Source organism: Protomyctophum bolini (assembly GCF_963924005.1).
Source record: "Protomyctophum bolini genome assembly, chromosome: 16".
In the NCBI taxonomy this organism is placed as follows: domain Eukaryota; kingdom Metazoa; phylum Chordata; class Actinopteri; order Myctophiformes; family Myctophidae; genus Protomyctophum; species Protomyctophum bolini.
In genome coordinates, this window is record NC_137877.1 from 14,178,825 (window position 1) to 14,201,990 (window position 23,166).

Sequence of the window (23,166 nt, forward strand, 5' to 3'; positions counted from 1 at the left end):
GGGATGGCCCCAGAAGCAAAGATTTGAGTTTAAAATGTTCGCTCTGAAAGAATATAATATTCAAATATTTGCGCCACATTTTCACGATTTTTCAATAAATAGCAGCTATGCTCAAAACACCAAAAGGGGTTCCCGTCCTAAATGATTTAAATCTTATATAGTTCACAATCACTTGGCGTCACAATCACAATAGCAGATCTACAAGCGATCTGCCATTTTGGCAGAACGTTTGACATTCCCAGAATAGGGACGGGACGGTAGGGATTATGTGGTTAAAGCCCACGGCACGTTGACATTCACTGATGTCCATTTTCCACACCAGTCTGTGGTTTGTTTGATTTTTGAGGAAGCCACCGGATTCTGTTCATTTCAATATGATAATATATGAAACGCATTTTAGTCCAGATTCATCTGAAAACTCATAAAGAATGAATTACGATCACAATTCAAACTACCAGAACTTTTTTGATGTTTCCATTGTCCGGTATGTTCTGTGCACTTAAATAAATAAATGCGGGTTCCCGAATCTAAAAGACAAAATGGAGTATGTTTCTGGCCGAAGCTGGTTATGTCCTTAAAAAACATTAAGACCTGAGGCAGATTCTACAAAATGCCTTCTAAATCAGTAGTTCTCAAACTTTTTCGTGCGGAGGACCTCAAAAATGTATTTGGCCACGGACCCCCATCTGAAAACGTTTTGTGCCAGCCGGGAACCCCCAGAAGAGAAGATATATCTTAAAACTACAAAGAAGTGTACAGAATTCTACTACGTACATGCAGTCTGTTAGTATAGCTATAGCAGCTACCCCATTTATCATGAGATGAATGCTGCATGAGCATTCATTTTATCTGGATCAAATTATGTATCATAACTACTTGTGTCTACTGTATGCGATTGTGCTCGACAATAACTTTTTCAGGCACTTTTTACATTTACTTTAACTTCTGAGAAGATGAAGTAAATATACTTTTCACTTTCCCAGGCCACAAAGGCCACTTGTCTGGGTAAAACAATTTCCTTTCATATGAATTTACTAATATTATGTAAAATTATGTTGTTTGCAGCCGAACAATTGGCATGTTTGTGTTGCAGTGCAAACAGTCTTTGCATTTAAAAAAAATCACACAGTTCTAATCAACTCATGTTACACAAAGCAGCATGTAATGTACCGGCACAAAACCCCTTTTGGTGTTTTAAACATTATGTTATGATTTAGCTATTGAAAAATAGCAGATCTACAAGCTCGTAGCGCGACACCGAGTGGCGCACTACGAGCTTGTAGGTCTGCTATTTTTGAAAAATATTGAAAATATTTCAGAAAACTGGAGGATTTAGAAGATTTTTTTTTAAATTTCGAGGTCAGGCCAAAGTGGATTAATGGAAACAAAAAAATAACCATCCAAAGTTCCTGTATTATCAAGAACAATTTCCTTCAGCTCAGCATGAGCAGCGCCAGGCGGCTCACAAACACGGATCCTAACAGCAGAGCTCCCTTCTCGGAACGTTCCCAGGAGCGTTACGGGGTCGCGGTGTTATCGCCTCAGATCAGGCCCGCAATCTAAACGTTCCCAAACGTTCTCCACCCGAGCTTATCGTGACCGATCACGATAACGACCCCGGCGGCTTCCAGCGGGACACCCCTCGCCAGGGCGCTGCGAGGAGACCGTTATCTATGACAGCTGAGCTGGGGCCATCACAACTAATTGGACGGAGGGACCGAGCTATGCTGGGCGCCGCGGCCCACTCCCCCCCCCCCCCCTCTGGGAGCCCCGTAACGAACGAGCCCCGGTCCATGTACCCAGCCGGCTCGGCCCCGCTGACTTCTCCGTGTCAGCTAGCCGGGAGGGATTGCGTAACGACTAGTATGGAGATCAGCGTTGGTCTAGAAACGCCTTCCCCCATCTCCCTGGGCTTGAGGGAGTAGGTTTGCTAGGGAGGAGACAGAGAGAGACGGAAAATCCCGATTTATACCGAGTTGCTAGCCAGTGTCGCTCAGCCTAAAACAGCCCGATCTACAAGCTTGCGATGCCGTCACAACGCGACGCATTGCCAGCTTTTAGATCGGCTGTTTTTTTAGGTGCGCGCCACGGCGCCACAACCAAGTATAAACCAGGCAAAGGAGAACATAAGGCAGGCAGGAAGGAACCGGGTGCTTATGTCATTACCAAGGGAGGTAATTGCAGCGGAGTGCCATTGATGCAGAGTGGCTCTTAAGAGGTGTCAGGATTGATTTAGGTGCAGACAAGGGGGGAGAGGGGGTGTGCAGTTGTGCACTACCTAACCCCCCACCCTATCGACCCCACCCCCCCACCTCCAGAGTCTGGTTCATGTGTGTTCTCACCTCGCGTTGACACGCCAAACGCATGTTCCCCCCCCCTCCCCCAGGGGGGAAGCCATTAGCCATGCAGACATGGTAATGGTGTCATTTGAGCCAATCGAGCGTCAAATGAGAGTCAACGCCGGGCGCTAACTGGCCACTGGGCAGTCGTGGAGGGCTAGCCTATCACGCATCACATCGCCACTCCAGACACCGCAGGGCTGGCTGGGGCCGTTACATTTGGTCAGAGGGGGAGAGAGAGAGAGAGAGAGAGAGAGAGAGAGAGAGAGAGAGAGAGGAGAGATTGAGAGAGAGGAGGCTTTAAAAACGTGTTGCTGTGCCACCAGAGCTGTTGGAAGGGAAGCCAGGCTACGAGGTGACGTAAATCAAATATTGCACGTTGACAGGAGCGGCGAACGGACAGACATCGCCTATGTTACTTTAGTGCTGGTAGTGAGTACTAGTACACAGTAAATGCAGCACTGCAAATGGCAAGGGTAACAAAGTATATTCAACGGCAACAACATATTATTCACATCACAACACAGGTCTATGTGCCAGATTGCAACTCATTTGAATTGTCAATAGAGCATGCGGTTGTTTGATCTCCGGTAATAATCCGGTTGGGTTTGAATGACCCCTTTTTATGGCTGATTGGATGCTGGGAAAAACAGCAAATCAAAGTACACCTCCAATGGTTTGGATATTTTTGAAGCTGCATTCCAACACAAGCCTTTCAAAAGGCCTAAACCGAAAAGGTGCCAACGTCAGTAGAAAAGACCAGATGTTGGATGAATAAACTCCTGTCAATGCCCATTGCGGGACTGGAACTGGAAATGAGCTTTGGCCATACACACATGTAGAGTACATTGGCTGCTGTGAACAATATGGTAGCAATGTGAAGACCTTCCTTCCAAACGGCTCCATTTTCTAAACATTTCTGTGTGCTGTATATTTACAAAAAATTAAAGTATTATATGTATTTCATTTTGTATATGCCAAGTACAAGATATCTCGTACTTTCCCTCTACACCATGTCAAGTGCGAGATATCTCGTACATAAAGCTTTATATCAAATATGAAATGGTATAGCCGAGAATCTACTTTTAACACTGGACCGGTTGATAGGCAACGCCTTGGATACCCCCAGCACACGTGCACGCCATAAGGTACCATTCAAAGTAGGATCTTCTTTGGTTGTCATCTCTCTCTAAAAATGTGCCGCTGTCCGCGGTGATGATGATCCATCCGAGGTTCGGATCTACTACTGAATCTGACAGTGAACTACTGAATCGTTTACTTTGTAACGTAGGTTTTTAAGTCTCCAACGGCGCTATATTTTTCAACAGTGAAAAGCATGGACAGACAGAGTGGTGCTGATGACGTATCAGCAACAACGGCGCTACGTAACAGGTGAGGTTATGAAATGCGAGTCAAGCAGCCTCTGTCCACTCTGAGTAGCGCAGTGACATTGACATTTTCAGATCAGTGCAATGCAGTATCCAGTAAGTCATTTTACACTGGGTTGCATGCTGAAAATAGCCGATCTACAAGCTCCTGCCATACATTTCAGTCGACTAAATCAACTGTAGATTTAGTTGACTAAAATCTTACGATATAGGTCGACTAAAACTAGATATTCACAGGTGACTACAATGTAACTAAATCTAAATGAAAACTATTCAAGAGCCTATGAACTAAAATCAGCTAAAAACTCAAATCAACACTGCCTTGTGTGTGCCTCGCATCGACAGAGCAATAAACCAAAGCTATGACAAGTAGCTCCTTCCCTTCCGCAGCATAGCGGGACCTCCCCAAACTCATCATGACATGTCGTCCGCCAACCTCTCGCCGCGTCTCGGTGTCTAAGGAGCGGCTGGGCGCCGCCTGATGACACGTAACAGGCCTGGGAACATTGGGTGTTCTGCCTCCTCATATGTTATCCCATTCTGACAAGAGATCAGATTCTAAAAATGTCTGTTTGAAAATGACAGTTTTCTGAAAAAGCTATGTTTCCATGTCAGTCGTTCTTTGATTTTTCAAAAATAGCAGACCTACAAGCTCTTGCGCGCCAGCGCTATGAGCTTGTAGGTCTGCTATTTTTCAATAGCTATAAAGCATAGCATAATGCGAACACCAAAAGGGGTTCCCGCCCAGAATGGGTTATACTGACAGGCCGCGAATGCTGTCGTATTACGGCGTCGGCTAGGTGACGAAAGCTCGCTTCATCCGCATCCAGCATATGGCGAATGCATTCCGCGCCATGTGTGTGTGACATTAACGCCCAGCAGCCAGAAGGTTACATACACTTTCAGCCTGGCCGTGTTTTCACACTTGCCCGGAGCGCGGGACCTTTCCGGGAAATATGCGTCTTTTTTGTCTGTGTGTGCATGTGTGGTAATTTTCATGGGGACAGAGCAGAGGGGTTATACGTGCAGTGAGTGTGCGTGTTTGCGTGTGTGTGCGGAATACATCCACACATGTATGTCCACACGTGCCTATATCAACATCAGGGAAGCTGCGAAGGTGTCCGTCTGTCCGAAACTGACAGCTCACAACTCGGGTCAGCATCGGTGGAAAAGCCACAGCCCATCAAATTAACGGTAACACACCGTCTAGCAGCTACACTGCACAGCGAGACATACTGTACTGTGTGCTATAGGCTATTATGAATGGAAAACAATGCTCATGGCACAATACACAACCAATTCAGGAATTCATTTTGAATCTTCTCTTGGAGTGCGCTTCGGGGCTTCCCCCTGCGTTTTCCACACAAGAGCCGTGTCCAGAATTCCATGGAAAAGACTAATTTTTGTCATCTCTCAAAAAGGTTTTCCAGACCCCTGGAAACCACTGTACGATGAGATGTTGGGATGATAAATGTTGGGGAGGACACGCCAATGTATTGAGCGCAAGACAAAATCTAAATGACATCTTTCCAGAAGAGCGGCCTGAAACCGATATTAAACTGGCACAAGATAAAACCGAAGCAAAAGCAAAGTCATTATTTCAGTTGGTTCAGTGGCACATCTTAATCTCTCAAAAATGAACACTGAAAGTCCTCCAAGTTGTCTAACAAAAGACATGACCGCTTGTAGCGGTCCCCAAACATGCAGCATTTAAGTATAGGTCCGACCGTCTGGGGGCCCTCCATTATCAACCCCTTATCAAGCCCTCCATTATGGACCTCCATCCTTATAGCGGAGTTGATACAGGCCTCCGGCGGGTCTGGGCACTTGGTCCTTGCACAGACCAATGCCATTAATCACATAGGCATCGTTCGGCTGGAAGTATACCTTGTGAAACGCTGCATTTCTCTTTTTCTCTGGTGTGTGTGTGTGTGTGTGTGTGTGTGTGTGTGTGTGTGTGTGTGTGTGTGTGTGTGTGTGTGTGTGACTGTGTGTGCATGTCATATATCATATCAATGCCTTGGCTTCCTGGAGTGTCTCACTGACATCCCGCGCACTGTGGGGGCTGACGACCGGAGCCCGAGGTCACCTGTGCTTTCACTTCTGCCAATTTCAACACTTTAGCTAAATCCACCTCCAGCTATAGGGGCATAGGGCCTGCTGCTCCCCCCCCCCCCTCCCCCCTAAATCCACCCCCAGGGGCGCCGGGCCTGCTTTCCCCGCTGCAGATTAACCATCGGTTCGTTGTGGAGCCCGGGGACCAGTTCTCTCTTTGGATTTGATCCGAGCAGCGATACAGGTTTAACAATCGGAGATTGTGTCTCCCCAATGTCTCCGTTTCAGGGCGCAGCCATGGGGTCCCCCCCAATCTCCACTCCACTGCCCCACCGAGCTTCACACACACACACACACACACACACACACACACACACAGGTCTCAGTGTTCTGCTTGCCCCAGGCACCCCATTAACACCGACATCATGCTGAGACGCACCTTGAAGCAGGTCTCTCTCTCTCTCCCTCTCTCTCACTCTCTCTCCCCTCTAACATGGGAACCTATTAATGCAGGACGACCCACAGAGCACCGCTTCAGTGAAGTATCGAGCAGGAAATGGGCCTTACTGTACAACTCGCCCCCTCTCGTTTCAAAGGAGTGAGTGTTTAGTCATTATTTTAAGGCACCGCAGCTTGGGACAAAAAGTGTGAGTGACCACAGGGACACTGCACAAATGAACACATGACTTACACACACACACACACACACACACACACACACACATCCACATAGAGCAGGGCTTTTCAACCAGTGGTCCGGGGACCAACTGTGGTCCTTATGGGGGTTCCAGGTGGTTAGATTATTGTTAACCACTGGATTACTTAATTTACAAGAAGTCTACACAACTAGAGAAATGTAGAAGAATTATTATTTCGATCAACGTTTGCCTGTTATCTCTCCTATGGTACCACATCGATAGGCCTGCCCTACAGCATGGAATGGTGGACAATATAGGAAGTTTTGCGACAAATAAACGATTTTAGAGATGGAACGATCACCGATAACTGATATGCAACCGAGCTGGAATGAAACTAGGCAATGAAAATGGAGCCTTTTTTGTGTGGATTGTGCAAAGATTTTTCACCAATATGTTTATGCAAAGGTACAGTCTCAGTGACAGTAGTACAGACAGCTGCTTTCTTAAACCAATGACTTTATTCAGGAAGATATGCAGACCATTAATACCAAGTACCCCCAGGTTGACATGTATTAGGCCACAGCACAGACCACCATTTGATAACATTTTGCTCTCTGGGACTACACTGTATACTATCATCAGTGTTAATTTAGTTATACCAACTATTTCAGGAACCCGATCTATATCAGAGACATTTTCACCGATACGATATGACCCGATATGCCCTTATATGCCAAATCTGTGCAGATATATCGGTGGGACACTAATCAAAAAAACAATAAATGTTTTGGGTCTGAGAGGTGAAATGTCATCAAATGGTCCGTTTCTCAAAAATAAATAATGGACCTTGATATGAAAAAGGTTGAAAACCATCGACATAGAGGCATGGGAATGACAGATCACCAGAAAGCAAGAAGAGGAAAGTGATAAAGACGACAGAGTTAGAAAGAAAGAGTGACTATAGCCCGGTCCACATTTTTGGGCATGGTTGATTTTTTTCCTTCCGAAGACGGTGTCTGGGGTTGGGAGGTGTGTTGGGGTGGGGAGGGGTGGAGGAGAGGGAGGGAGGGAGGGGTGGAGGAGGAGAGGGAGGGAGGGAGGTGGGAGGGGAGGCGGCCAGCCCAAACGGAGCGTTTGATTAAATCTGCGGTTGACGTGTGGGACAGGTGAGATTGATGAGGTTCCTCTGAGCTTCACACTGTGAGGAGAGCGCCGAGCGGGGAAGAGGAACAGAACGACGCAGTGTGGCGGGCCAGGGCTCGGGGCCCGCTCGCGCCGTGGGGTCCCCGTGGCTGATTAATGGGACTGGAGGCCCTTCAAAAACACTGCTCCCCGCAGACAGGGGGCCGACGACGCTCCAAAAATAACCCGGGCCGGGCAGGAGAGGGAGGGAGGCAGGCAGGCAGCCGGCCCCCGGCCCCTGGCTTTTAACGGGCTGCAGCTTCTGGGGAGGACGCGGCACTCCAATGTGTTTCACATTTTATGTTCAGCCGAGGCTCGAACCAGCCAAGCTGGTTGAGGCGAGACAAGTGCAGTCACAGAATAAGCTTACATTCTTTGATCGGTGGTAGTGCTGCACGATTCTTGCTAAAATGTGAATCTCGATTCTCCTCCACAAGCACTTGAGATCACGATTCTCAGACAATACTCATATTTTCCATGAAAATATTTTATCTTTTAGTCTGTAGATGCTGAACATTACTACGTTCAAAATGTGGCACCTGGAGCCAGCGACTGTGGCTTTAAACAGACAACATTTTATGCTCTATACATGAATGTTGAGTACTGGTGTTGTTGTTTTGTTCTGTATCTGTTCTATATTTGTTGTCTGTCCTTAAATTTGCAAACTTCAATAAAAATACTTGAATAATAATAAAAAGAATAAAAATCAAAGTGCTTGACTCTTAAAGTCTCTCTCTTGTAGCAAAAACATAAGCCAACTAGTGCTGCAGCTGCACAATTCTCACTCAAATTTAGAAATGAAATCGCATAGGTGTCCGAGTCTAGATCGCAATCTTTTTTAGATTAAACGTGAAGCACAATTGATCTGCCTTTATAGGTCAACCTGTTCCTCAGCTCCTATCTGGACTGAAAGCAACCAGTGGAAAGGAGCATTAACACGCTGAGACAGAGCCACAGTGGTCCTCTGTAGTAGACCTTCTGTTCATGTAGTTGGCACGTGGGCCGAATTATTGGAGCCAACTATTTTTTAACGAGGCCTGTGTAACATGTGGTGTTTGATGGGAAAATTAAGATATATCAGGCATTGCAAATAGTTCCGTCATTAAGGGAACTTCTTTCTTTTTTTAGCAGAGCAAATCAATTCACTGTAATGGAACGAACAACTTGCACTCTACTGTTAAGTACATTGTTGAAAGATGGCCAATACAGCATAGTCGGCCAACATCGTCACTACTCCACAGTCTGCCCGACGTGAGTGGACCAGCTGGACTGCCACTGTGAAGACTATAGCTTAATTCATATTTAGCTTGTTTAACTATTATACAAACACGTTCATGCCAATGGCACTTGTTTCCACACTACACGCGCCCCCTAAACCATTTTTAAATGGCTCCGTTGAAACACTTCCTTGTTCCTCCGGGGGTTTCGAGCGATATATAGACGTGTAATTTTACTTCACAGACGGAGCGAAACAAATGAATGAAACAGGGAACCAACCCTTTACCCCCGAAAACACATAAAAGTCACAGCGCAGCAAAAAATAACCGGCACACACTTCATAAATTTATCAATATGTAATTATGGTAACACTCAGGGGCAAGCCACTGCCAGCAACAGTCAGTCACTATATGAAGAAGTCCAGTAATTTCCTCCCGCACAGGCGGTGTCTGTTGACTCGAGTGCTGGCCGAAAGTAGGATACCAGATACTGGCTTATGTTTTAATTAAAAACGTCAGACTCTCAGTGCGAGACCTCGAACCTGCACTGACTAAAGACATGAGAACCTTGTAAGAATCCCCAGGCAGCCAACTTGGACGCGTGACTAGAACAGACATAATCTGTAATTTGACTTAGCCCGTGGTATACGAAAACGACAAAAAGGAAAAACGTGGACGTTTGGGAGACAGTCTCAACAAACGCGTAATGGACTGAGCATTTTAGAGTCCAAGCCTGGAGAAGACTTCGAAGGGAGCACAATTACACTAAGGGGACAGCGCCGGTGAGGATTAGGGGGGTCGTTTCTGACAGTTGAAAATAAATAGGGCAATTAATGGACACACTCAAAACGGTACTCCCCTTCTCTCCTGTGCAGGCAGCACTGGGAGTTAAGAACGAGAGAGAGAGAGAGAGAGAGAGAGAGAGAGAGAGAGAGAGAGAGAGAGAGAGAAGTCCTAATGGTTTTAGCTGACACTGCAGTAAGTGGATTTTGGAAGCAGAGGAGAACACAGAGTCGAATTAGGAGTCACTTCCTGTTTCCTGGAGCCCGGGGGCTGAGATGACTGATATTGGCCATTAAGAAGACCACAGGCGAGGGAAAGGAGGAAGGCCGGGCCCGGGAGAGAGGAAACAAGAAGCTCCGACAGGCCCTCCGTCCGTTTTTAATTGTCCCCATTTACAACCAGTGTGAGATTGGTTTCAGGGTCAGGGTTTAGGAAAACATTCAATCCTCCTTTGTATATTTGATTTATGCAATTTTATATTTACATCCTGTTTAGACTTATGTCTGCGCGAGTTAACGTTAGCAGCTGCTATTCCTTCCTCGTGCCACAAAGGGTTGAGAACTTGGATAAATCATTGAGCAGAATAAACGTACAACAGTGGTTTTCAACCCTTTTCATATCCAAGGTCCATTATTTATGCAGCATTTGAGCAACACGGACCACCATTTGATGAGGTTTGGTCTCTAAAGTCCCAAAACGTAGAATACTTTGTTATAGTTAGTTATCGAGAGATTTTGTCCACAATTCCATGCCAAATTGATGTTGGTACCATAAGGAGAGATAAACAGGAAAATGTTATCTAGCAATTATGCTACATTCTCTAATTGTGTAGACCTCTTGTTTAACAATAATGTAGCTCTTGAGAGTGTAAAATGAAACCAAATGGTCCCTCAGGGACCACTTGTTGAAAACAACTGGTAAAGAAGGGTACAGATCATGTCTGTGTAACACAATATAATGGCGGCATGCCGTAGATCAGTCGTGCAATGCTTGAACCCACTGGTTACCCACTCTTACCACAGTTCATGACAGTTCTCACAAGACTACAGAGGTTCACAGCAGGACAGCAGCAGAGCTGATTCACATGACATTACCAAAACTAGTATAATAAGACAAAGGCTCTGCTGAGGTTTGTCGGGTCGTTTCTCTTCTTTTTAAAACACACATTTTTCCAGAGGCAGAATAAAAATAACTATATATACATCGGTTCGGGTTGACGCACATCACACCTCAGGATATTGTGAGTACAGGCCCGGCCCGGCGTTTGCGCTCCGGCCGTCCACATTTGGAGAAAATTAAAACAAATGAAAGCCAACACTTCATTTCTGCTGTTATTGCTGGTAATGAGGCACTGCTGTGATGCTTTCGAGCACTCTGCTGCTTACCCATTCCCCAACGCCCCCCCGCCCCCCACCCTCCCGACACAAACACACCTCTCCATCGTCTCTGGAGACCGACTTCTTAACAAAACACAGACGGGGCCGCTGGTGAGCGCGCATTCCGTTCCTCTGCACCACGCGGCAATCATTACGCAGCACAGCTCATACATCAAGCAGGCTGAGAGGGCCGAGGGTTTGCGGATGGGGGCGAGGGTTGTTTTAACGCAAGAACTGCTCAATAATTAGCGTTGGTTTGTTGTACTGAAACGCAGTGGTTATTCTTACACGTGCCAGGGGACTCGTTGTTTTGACTTAACACCCCATTTGCCTCTCCGTGGCAGCGTGACACGGTATGAAGCATTATTTTGAGAGTGGGCCAGTCAAGAGGTCGCTTTACTTCTTAAAACCCATCGGAAAATAAGTGCTACTGTACTTAAGGGTGATTATTGCGTAACCCTGTGCCCGTTTGTTTGAAAAGGAAGAAACCTCAGTTGGAAAGGGGGCAGTCGTGGAGACTGATTTATTGAATCCATCGCAGTACAAACACTACTATTGTCGAGGTTGACTTAAAAAAGGCATGAAGGAAACTCATAAAAGATGTATGTATGTATGATGTAAAATATTAGGAAGGAAATTTGACTGAGGATGGGCCACTGTAGGAATAGTAGACATTAAAGAGTTGTAAGTTAAACAGTAACATTAAATGTGGTCAATCATGCATGTAGGAACTATTTAGTAACAGGCTATTGCCTGGTTTTGGGAATAGAAGAATAGAATAATTTTAGAACAGAATAGTGTGCGTCACTCGCTATCGTTTGGAAACCTTGTACCTTGTATGTCCAAAACCATTACTTTTCAGGAAATGGCAGAAAGAACGAGTGATGTAGTTTTTTTGTCACAAGCTCTAGTTAATACATTTCATTTGTAAATATATATAAAATCCACAGACTTGACCACTTTCAACATGGCATCCCTATTTTGGATATGTCATCGTTAAATAATATTAAAACCTTTCTAAAACAGCCAATCTACAAGCTGACAACGCACCACACCACAACGTGTAGTGAGCTTGCTAGCTTTTGAGCGTCATTGTCAGTATAAAATAGCCTAGGAAATGATTACATGAAGAAAACAAATAAGACAAAATATGGATATAAGGTTTCTGCCCTACAGAGACAATATCATAGAACAGAATAGAGTACAAAGCTGTCAAAATGGCACGTATTGGCAAACCAAAGTACAGTATGTACTGTACACTACAGTATATGGACTGCGTCTATAAATGTAATGCATACACCACTGTAACGAATCAGGGTTTCTCAACGTTTTGGGCTGGGGACAACCAGGAAATGCTTCGGCCGTGTCTAGATGTGCCGAATGTAGACTGTGATCTTTTTTCGATTAATTCAGTCACAACATCTGAACACTAAAGTCAAAACCTTTAATGTTAAAAAGTATACTGGTAATTTAATATTTAATAATATTAAATAATAAAAATCGAATGCTTTTCCGACAAAACAAATTGAACGTGTGAAGCAGAGCTGCACGGACCACTGCATTCTGAATCTGAAGTTATATTCCAATAATCTGAAGTTATATTCCAATGTGCTTTTTTGTTTTTCATTATTATTTATGCAGTCCACTGTATATAGCAGCGATTCTGAACCATTTTAATTTCAATGACCCCCCAGTTTGATACCATTTTGATCTCTGGAATCCTAATCTATTCTACACTGTAGTATTGTCAGTGTTCATTTAACTCAGAGAGTGTAGTCAGTGTACAAATGGAACCAAATGGACCTGTCTGAGTCCATTTGGTTCCATTTGTACACTCTCTTGAGTTAGAGCCCATAAGGGTTAATTTGGTTCCTAAGTTATCAATCATTTAGCTGGGGAGTGGGGGGGGGACCCCCCAGAACACCCGTAAGGACCCTTGGGGGTCCCGTGACAACACTTTGAGTCCTGTTTTCTCCATGACTCATTGACATCATCATCCTGACAGCACAGAATAAGGATCAAGTGATCTACACTGTAGTATGGAAGTGATCTTGCCGTAGCACTTGCCCTAGCCTCGACGACCTTACAGGCGTATGCATCATAGGCTCAACTTAGATAGCATTATTTGTAGACATAGCACTCTATAGTGTATACGCATAGTTTTATTATATAAATATTCCACTGTTGGGGCCGATTCATACTCCTATTTTTATTTTGTTTCGGCGCTGTAGTGCCGAAATTATTTCGGCTCGTCAGAAATGTTCAGTAGCAACGAAGAGCCGACTTTAGGACGGTACCCGCCCCCCGAACTTCAAATGACGTCAAATTGTAGGCTCTACAGCGCCGAACCGACTTTTATTCGGCTCTAAAATACGAGTATGAATCGGCCCTTAGGTTCTAAGCTTACGTATGATTCATCATGACATGCCACCAGAAAAGGGATGCCAGGGAAAATGTGTTGTGTGTTCCAAAACAGTGCCTGCCTCTCTCATCTCTTCAGGTATGGTTTCCCATAACCTTGCATCTTAACTGAAGAAAGCGGCATCTCCAAATATTTATTCATATTCTTTTTTCTTTATTTTTATTTTTTTTATTGATTGATGATATACAGTAGACCTAGCCCCTGAGAGAATTTCAGAGCTGCCAAAACTTAAAAAAAAGATTAAAAATACTTAACGGCATCGGCACTTTATCCCACGTTTCCGTTGTCTCCTATAGCCGCTTTATGCATCTTTGAAACATCTCACCAACACTCAAGCGGAGCGCAGCACGGCGTGAACGGAGGGTATGTACATCTGTCTCCCATGGAGAGTGGAATAAGTACTGAGGGACCCTGGGGTACCGACGTCCAAAATTCAGAAACGGCAACCGAGGGTACCGAAATAGGCTAGGTTCTACCGGTCTCTCCATCTCTTCTTTAATGAGCAGAAAATACATTTTCAGGCCAGGAACCCAGGATATCAATTTAATCAAATCCAGGAGAGAAAAATACTGGATAAACAAGTGATAAATGGTCTTTGAGGGGTTTTCTTTCCCGATTGGATTACATTTGTAACCCACCAGAACATGTATTTTCTCTTTACTAAAGAAATGGAGAGATGGGGAGACCCCTGTCACTGAGCATATAAACTAAAACACGTCCAAAGGCAAGTCACTCACAGCATATAAATAAACAAGTAAGACGCGCACACGCGGGAAGCGAACGCAGCTATACGTCCAAATATGGAGTGTGTTGCATCAATCACAAACAAATCACTCAGCTCCATACATGGGCACAAAAGGGGGACACACAGACACACAGACAGACATGATCTGCTAGGTCTCATAGTAAGTGCTCACTGCATTCGCAATAACTACGCTGATGCTTACGAGATAGCACAGCAGCATGACAATATAACAATAACAACCATGTTAGATAGACCCGTATTCAAAATGCACTTATGGAAAAGTAGTCGCATCAAAATATAACATAAAGAACCAAAAGAAAAAATAGGCCTACTCATTGTGCGGAATGTCTCATTTCTCACAAGTTAAAAATACATAAAAGAAATACTTTGAAAATAGCAGATCTACAAGCTCCCAGTGCACCGCATCGCTAAGCATTGACAGCTTGTAGGTCTGCTATTTTCAAATGGATGAAATATATATACCGTATTGCTGAAGTACTATAGTAACTCAAGTTTTCTATAATTGTAGTGGACTAAAATCAATATTTGCCTCTGAAGACGTAATGCTGTGGAGTAGAAGAAAATGCACTGAGAACTGGAAAGAAAAGTAAGTAAAAAAGTAAAATATAAAATTGTACAGTAGCCTATTTGAGTAAATGTAGGACTTGTAACTGTGACGGACATTGTGTATTTGTTTGTTTAACTGTATGTAATGCGTTTGTTTGTTTTTTGTTATTATTTTAATAATTTGTTCTGTATTCATGATGTTTCTTCAAAGATTTTGTTTGTATTTGTGCTGCCATGGGGATGTGGGGTGGGGAAATATATGTGGATAATTGTTTTGAAATTATAATGTTGTAAAGGAAAATCAATAAACATATGTTTAAAAAAAATGTGGGACTTGTTACACCAGTGTAAACAACAGCAATACATCACAAATCACTAGGACAGAAAGCACCATCTTGCAGCTTAAATGAATTAATGAATTAATGAAGTTATGGAGGGCACAGCCACAGACTGAACCAATGACAGTAGGACATGAAGCTGTCAACTGCCAACAGCAGACTCGTCTCTAAAAACCACAACATAAACACAATGGAAACTATGTCATAAAAGCGACTGCATGTACCTTGGTTTCCGTGCGCGCTCCTCCCGTGGTGAATAAGAACCTCCTTGGAGAACAATGAATGAATGTTGTGAAGAACTGTTTCACGTTAACTCTCACGGGCAGCGCCATCTTGGATTGTGACGCATAGCAGAGTCGTACGGTGGCCCCGAAAGGACAAAAATAACTAAAGTCGCGTCACACACAGTCATTCCGCAGCTATAAGTAAGTAACGGTAACTACTAAACAGCATGCATGCCCTCAGTCAGTGAGATCATATGGTGATAGATATTGGGAGCTGCTTTATCTTGATTCCTGCTACTACGTTTTATATTATCCTAGGCCAACATAAGGACTTTAAAAATAAGGAATATGTAGCAAAGACTTAATAATCTCATTTAAAAAAAAGCCCAATATGCATGCTCACAAAGAAAACCCAACCCAGCCATTTACAGCAGGATTACAGATGTAGGAGAGGCGAGCAGACATCATCTCACATTTCCACCGCTGAATTGCAAACCAGCTGCATGCCTACTCAAGTAAGTCTATGGTATTATTATATGTACGGGTCGGTTGCGTCATGTTTCAGCCTATATAGGGGAGAGAAGAGGGGGATGCAATTACTCCATAGCAGCGAGTCCAGCCTCCCTCCCATGCTTTGCATGCACCATCAGATCAGCAGCCACATGTAGTGTCAAGACATATGTGGTTTCCTCTCCGTGTCTAATTGGCATTGGTGTTGTGTCTGTTCTGAGAAACCTGCCCCTAAGAGCAGCTGCATAGCTCTCTCTCTCTCTCTCTCTCTCTCTCGCTCTCTCTCTCTCTCTCTCTCTCTCTCTCTCTCTCTCCCTCTCTCCCTCTCTCTCTCCTCCAATACTTTTACTTCTACTCCACTACGTCTCAGAGACAAACTTGTACCCTTTCTCCACTACAATTATTTGGAAACTTCAGTTACTATATATAGGCTTAAAGTTATTACTTTGTAGATTTGTATTATTATTATTACAAAACATACATTAATTAACCACTACTACAGCCCTTATTTATATATACATTTCGGCCATTCGAAGATAGCCGATCTACAAGCTCACTGTGAGCTTGTAGATCTGCTATTTGCAAAAAGATTTTTGTACATTTGAAAACTTGAAATGGCACATTGTGCATAATGAGTATACTTTCTATACTTTTGCTATACGTAAAGTATACATTTGGATGCCAATATGTTTGTGCTTTTACTGAAGTATGTTTTGAATTCCAGACTTCTCCTGTATTTAGTAACAGAGTATTTCTATATTGCACTATTGATACTTCCACTGAAGTAAAAAACTAAATGTGAGTATTTTTCCCACCACTGCCCTCTCTCTCCAGGATGCATTACCATGCAGACTGCCTCATTATGATGTGCCGATACATGTGATTATCCAGCCAGGCTGGGTAGGGTTACAGTATATGTTTGGAGGGCAAATACTCCACATCATGCACTTCTTCCCAATAGACGTCTTGTGTCTGAACCCGGCATGCACACACGCACGCACGCACGCACGCACGCACGCACACACACACACACACACACACACACACACACACACACACACACACACGTATGTATGTACCACCCACCCACCTACCCATGCACCCCACTGTAAGTTACCAAACATCTGCTCCTGATTCCCCCCCCCCCCCCCCCCCCCCCCCAACACCACACCCTTTGCATCTGGTTGTATTTGTGGCACAAATATAGACCATCATTCCATATTCATTATTGTTTCCCGAGGCAGTATAGTATAGTGTAGTATAGGGCTGAGACCATTGATGCATCATAGGGAGGGAGAGAGAGAGAGAGAGAGAGAGAGAGAGAGAGAGAATGTATGTGAGATGTTTGGTCTCTCATATTTCGGTGAAAGACTGAAGGTGAAATGGGAAATGGTATGTATAAAGGCGTGTGTGTGTGTGTGTGTGTGTGTGTGTGTGTGTGTGTGTGTGTGTGTGTGTGCGTATGTGAGTGCAAGCATCATAAAAGCGCACACAACAATGTTGCGCGTGCGTGCGTGCGTGTGCGCGTTGAAACCTTTGGCTTGTGCTTCCTGACCACCCAGTAGAGGTCGGTCCTCCAATACAATCCTTTTTATATTCCTCCTCCACCTCCAGTCTGCATGCCTGCAGGGAAAATGGATTCCTGTTAGTATCATTATATATAGTCATTTATCTCACAACTCATATCTTGTTGTATATGGAACATAGCCTCGAATTGCACCTTTTTAAACTACATGTTGATATGGAACATAACCTACTGTGAAGCTGTTCACAAAAAGTTTACCTACAGTAACTTTGCTACTACGTGTAAAACATGCACATGTACGTTACTATTTTTCTTTGCTCTTTCTCGCACTCTTTATTCTATCCCTTTGTTTGCTGTGCTTGCTGTGTTCTTGTTGTTATATGTTAACTATGCTGCTACATTGTCTGAAGGAAGCCAAGCAAAGGTTTTTACTCTTATGTATACCTGTCCTGTACACAAGAAGTAACAATCAAGTATGACCTTGAACCTTGATCTCCATTGTATCCCAAGATTCCCAACAAACAATTGACATGATTCATCCATCCATCCATGATCCATCTTCAACCGCTTATCCGTAGTCGGACTCCACCAGAGAGCTCCAGACTTCCATCTCCAGAGCAACATTAGTGACTTCCTCCTGGGGGATTCCGAGACGTTCCAAGGCCAGTGAGTCGATGTGTTTCCTCCAACTGCGCCTTGGTCTGCCCCGGGGTCTCCTCCCAGTGGGACGTGCTTCGAGGACCTCCCTAGGGAGGCACCCGAGAGGCATCCTAACCAGATGTCCGAACCACCTAAGCTGGCTCCTTTCCAGGCGAAGGAGCAGCGGTTCTACTCCGAGTCTCTCTCATGTGACTGAACTTCTCACCCTATCTCTAAGGGAGATGCCAGCCACCTGTCGAAGAAAACTAATTTCGGCTGCTTGTATTCGCAACCTTATTCTTTCGGTCAATTGACATGATGGATCATCTAATCAACGTTGGTCCAAAACAAATGGGTCTCCTGAAGAGGTGCGTCTGAAGCCTGTCCTGGACAGAGTAATTGGACGTAAAAACAAATCCATGCCAGGCTCATAGTTTCAGTGGTTCATGGATAAGTTCAGTCCATCTCTCTCTCTCTCTCTCTCAATTCGCCTCAGGTCTTAATGGGTTAAGTAAGGAATGTACATGTGTTAATTTGTTCACGCTGATGAAGGCCTGATGACTGAAGATGTTCTGTGGCAGATGAACAATTAAATTAATGAATGAATGCATTACTCGTGAGACGGTGACCTTCCTTTACGAAAACATTTACAGAAATCTAAGAGGATCAAGCACCGGATGGTCAGAGAAGCGCAGTGGCGTTCATCCAAGCCGTGGTCATGGTCACAGACACCATCCATTCCCCATGCTGTTAATTAGGAAAATACAACTTGCTATAGTATAGGCTCAGTGGACGAAGATACAGTTTCACTTTTTGTACGCATTGTGCGCATACACGGCTTAAAAAGCACAATGGAGCAACTCATTAGTGGCATTCTGAAGCTGAGCCCGGGAAGAAGAAATCCCCCCTGGAGTATAATTGTTAGCGATGTTATTCTTTGTTTTCTTACCCAAGATCACCACAAAGTTCCACATCGTCAGAGAGGAATGCTTGCTGTCCCATGCATGCTGTCCCCCTCCAAGCGTGTTGTGGAGTGACATCACCCTGTCAGTATGTTAATATAATAATACTTGTATATCCCCAATCATTGAATCAGTGCCAACAACTGCATGTAAAGTGTGCAAGATAATTTACGTTACTTACTTACTTATATTTGCACATCGTTGCTGTCGGACAGAAACCTCTTATTTATTATTTATTTAAAAATGTTTTAGAAAATAATTCCTTGATCATATACAGTCATAAAATAGTATTAAAGTAGCAGATCTGCAAGCTTAAAACACGATGCAAAGCCGCATGCATTTTTTTGCTTGTAGATCTGCTACTTTTGCTGTTTTAGAATTTGAATCCTGAAAAGTAAGGGTTTTGGACATATGAAGTTTCCACTCCACAGAGACAATATCCTTTTTTAAACTATATAAAAGTATAGATGCTAGATTGCTGAGTTGTGTACACACGCATGCACACGCACGCACGTGCGTGTGCGCGCGCGCACACACACACACACACACACACACACACACACACACACACACACACACACACACACACACACACACAGTCACACACACACACACACACACACACACACACACACACACACAGTCACACACAGTCACACACACACACACACACACACAGTCACACACAGTCCCACACACACACACACACACACACACACACACACACACACACCCGTTCAACAAGCTTGTCTTGGCAGTCTAGCCGTGTGTGTCGAAACAGAACTGTGTTGGCCAGCTCACAGACACAGATTATTTGACAATGAATGATTATGTGTACAGAACAAAACAAAAGCAAAGCTCCCCCTGGCCTGGGGGGGGGGGGGGAAGCTCAATCAGAGCCTACAGGTGGATATGATGTAATGATGAGATACATGCATGCACACAGACCGTGTCCGACTGTCCGTACTGTAGACCGGATATGCAAACTGCAAAGCAAATTGATCCCAGTCCACCTGTCAGCTACATCAAGTCCATCTAGTTAGTTTAACATCAGAGACTGTCACCCCTCTCTACATCAAGTCCATCTAGTGAGTATAACATCAGAGACTGTCACCCCTCTCTACATCAAGTCCATCTAGTGAGTATAACATCAGAGACTGTCACCCCTCTCTACATCAAGTCCATCTAGTTAGTTTAACATCAGAGACTGTCACCCCTCTCTACATCAAGTCCATCTAGTTAGTATAACATCAGAAACTGTCACCCCTCTCTCTCTCTCGACGAAGACCGGGGAAATAGAGAAGAATGGTCCTAAACATAACCAAAGGTTCACAGGCCTAACGCAGCAAGGGTCAGGGCTTTGCCACCTTGCACCCCGAGTCAAATACTGTATGGCTGTTTGAGGCAATGCAACAGCAAAACCCTGAAGATGATGGTCAGAAGTTGGAGTGGTTTTGATAAAGTATTAAAGACGGCACAGTTTGTTTCTAGAGCCTGGAGTATAGAAGACAATCTCAGCTCTTGAAGTAGGTCCATGTCCGGTCTCCTGTTAGAGGCCCAATGGGATATAAAATGTTATGGTATTTCATTTTATGTTGTGTAATTAATATGTAATCTGCCATGTTAGAATCTTAGGTGTCATTGTTTGCGAACTGTCATGTCAGTTTATTGTCATTGTCATTGTTTATGTAAACTGTAAAAAGTGTCCTGTAAGTCCATAATGGGCTGGGCTTCTTAAGAAGCATGACACTTAAATAAATAATTAATTAATCAATCAATCAATCAACATTACGACAATTACAAAAATATAAGTCAGGTGAAAATCACCAGTGTTTAGTGTTCTATGGTAAAAGGACCCAGTTAGTCCACCATGCATCAACAGTGTCAGTAGCAGTGCATGGAAGTATAGACCAGTAAAATGACTCATCTAGTCCAACCCAGCATCAACGTTTCAGTAGCAGTGCATGTTAAATAGACCAGTAAAATGACTCATCTAGTCCACCATGCATCAACGTTTCAGTAGCAGTGCATGGAAGTATAGACCAGTAAAATGACCCATCTAGTCCAACCCTGCATCAACGTGTCAGTAGCAGTGCATAGACCAGTAAAATGACCCATCTAGTCCGACCCTGCATCAACGTGTCAGTAGCAGTGCATGTAAAGCAGAGCGGCCTGGTCCCCAGGGGCCCGTTGGCCCCGGACCCGCGGCCCCGCTGTGAGGAGGTGAAAGGCTGCCAAGGTGCTGAGTGAAGGCCTCGTCTTTTCATCACTCTCCCCCAGATCACAAATTGTCCCGTCCTCTCACCACGGGCCCCATCTGGTTGATTCATTTCTGATCCTCTCTCTCTCTGCCTCGTCTCATGTCTCCTCCACCCCACCGCGCCCTCTCCTTATTCTATGTGCGCTCCTGTTCCACCACAGAGGGGTCACCAATATGTCTGTACATGGACAAATGTGTCCGTGGCAAGTTTTAGACACTATTATAATGTTCTTATTTTGATCATAAGACCCACTTACTCTCCAGGTATTCTTCACAATATGTATGACAATTATTTAATATGACACTATTAGGCACATTAGGAGTCCACTAAAGTCTAGGACTATAGTGGTTTTCAAATGTTTTATTTGCAAAGACCCCCTTAACTATAGTGGCTCACACAAGCACACACACACACACACACACACACACACACACACACACACACGAGGAGGACACATGAATGAACTCACAGATTAACACGCGGACTGAAAACATTCTCTCTCAAAAGCACGTATACACACACTCTCTCTCACTCTCTTAACACTCAGATACACTCTTGTATACACAAACACACATGCACGCGCGCACGCACACACACACACACACACACACACACACACACACACACACACACACACACACACACCGTCGCTATAGCAAACACAACTCAGCCCCCCCCCCCCCTCTAGTCCTCCTCCAAGCAGCTCCTCCTGGGCCGAGCATAGAGAGGAGACTCTGCTATAGCCTGCCCTGTGTATGTGTGTGTGCGTGCGTGCATGCGTGGAGGAGGGGACTCTGCTATAGCCTGCCCTGTGTATGTGTGTGTGCGTGCGTGCATGCGTGGAGGAGGGGACTCTGCTATAGCCTGCCCTGTGTATGTGTGTGTGCGTGCGTGCGTGGAGGAGGGGACTCTGGTAGCCTGCCCTGTGGGTCGGCTGGTGCTGACCGACACTCCACCTGTCATAATACCACCGAGCAGGGGTTGGCCGGCCCCCACTGAGAGCCTGGGCAGAGGCAGAGCCTGTGTGTGTGTGTGTCATGTGTGTGTGTGTGTGTGTGTGTGTGTGTGTGTGTGTGTGTGTGTGTGTGTGTGTGTGTGTGTGTGAGTGAGGCCAAAACAAGGAGGGTGGTGGTGGGGGGGTCTCTCAGCGTAGATCAGTTTGACTCCTGATACTGACAGACTGACTCTCCCCTCTGACACCTTGCACTGAGAACGCCCCAGGACACCCGCCACCCAAGTGGACGCGCAGCAAGAAAAGAAAGAGAGAAAAAAGAATGTTCGCTTAACTCCGGGTGGGTGAGAATGGAATCAAACGGACCCGTAAAAGGGTACGTTTGATTCCATTCTCACTCGCGCCGGGGTGAGGGTTTATCTGTGTAGAGTAAACCGATGCATGGATGAAAAGATGGATGGATGGATTATGTACTATGGATAAGTGACCGATTAAAGCTGGAATAAAATAAAAAAGGCAACTAAAATAACACGGTGAAGCAGCTTCCTGCTTCTACGGGCCGACAGCGTGGAACAAACTCCCACTACACCTTCGACAGGCAGCCTCTGCAGACACTTTTTTTATCCCCCATTTTATTCACCCAGTGTCAATTATCTAATGTAATCCTGGACGCTACACTTCCTCTGTCAACCTGGGGGGCAGCGGACTGACCTCATGCTACCTTCTATGCATGAGGAGTCCAAGCTGCTTCTTTTCACCTGACAGGGGGGGATTTTCCCGGCCGGACGTAGCGCGTGGAAGGAACACGTTATTCCGACCAGTTCCTTTCCCCTCCATCAGGCGCCCCCAGGCCAGGTTGCACACTACTTCTACACTTTTAATTTATCTTTTAAATTCTTGTTATTTATGTCCTCACTGTATTGCATTACTGCTATTATTTTAATGTTTTATGCCTTGCTTTTCTTTTCTTTTTTGTCTCCATTGCTCTGTAAAGCACTCTGAGCTGCATTTCATGTCATGAAAGGTGCTATACAAATAATGTT

General features: G+C 44.7%; 2 protein-coding genes across 2 annotated transcripts in view; both read right to left on the reverse strand.

The window, feature by feature from the left end:
* Positions 1-15,370, reverse strand: part of wars2 (tryptophanyl tRNA synthetase 2, mitochondrial) — a 37,980-nt gene extending 22,610 nt beyond the window's left edge. Inside the window, exon 1 of the mRNA XM_080786100.1 lies at positions 15,275-15,370. The gene's annotated coding sequence lies outside the window, so the exon portion shown is untranslated. The remainder of the gene's footprint in view (positions 1-15,274) is intronic.
* popdc2 (popeye domain cAMP effector 2) overlaps positions 1-23,166 on the reverse strand; it is a 357,428-nt gene that overhangs the window by 192,444 nt on the left and 141,818 nt on the right. The gene's annotated exons all lie outside the window — the stretch shown is intronic.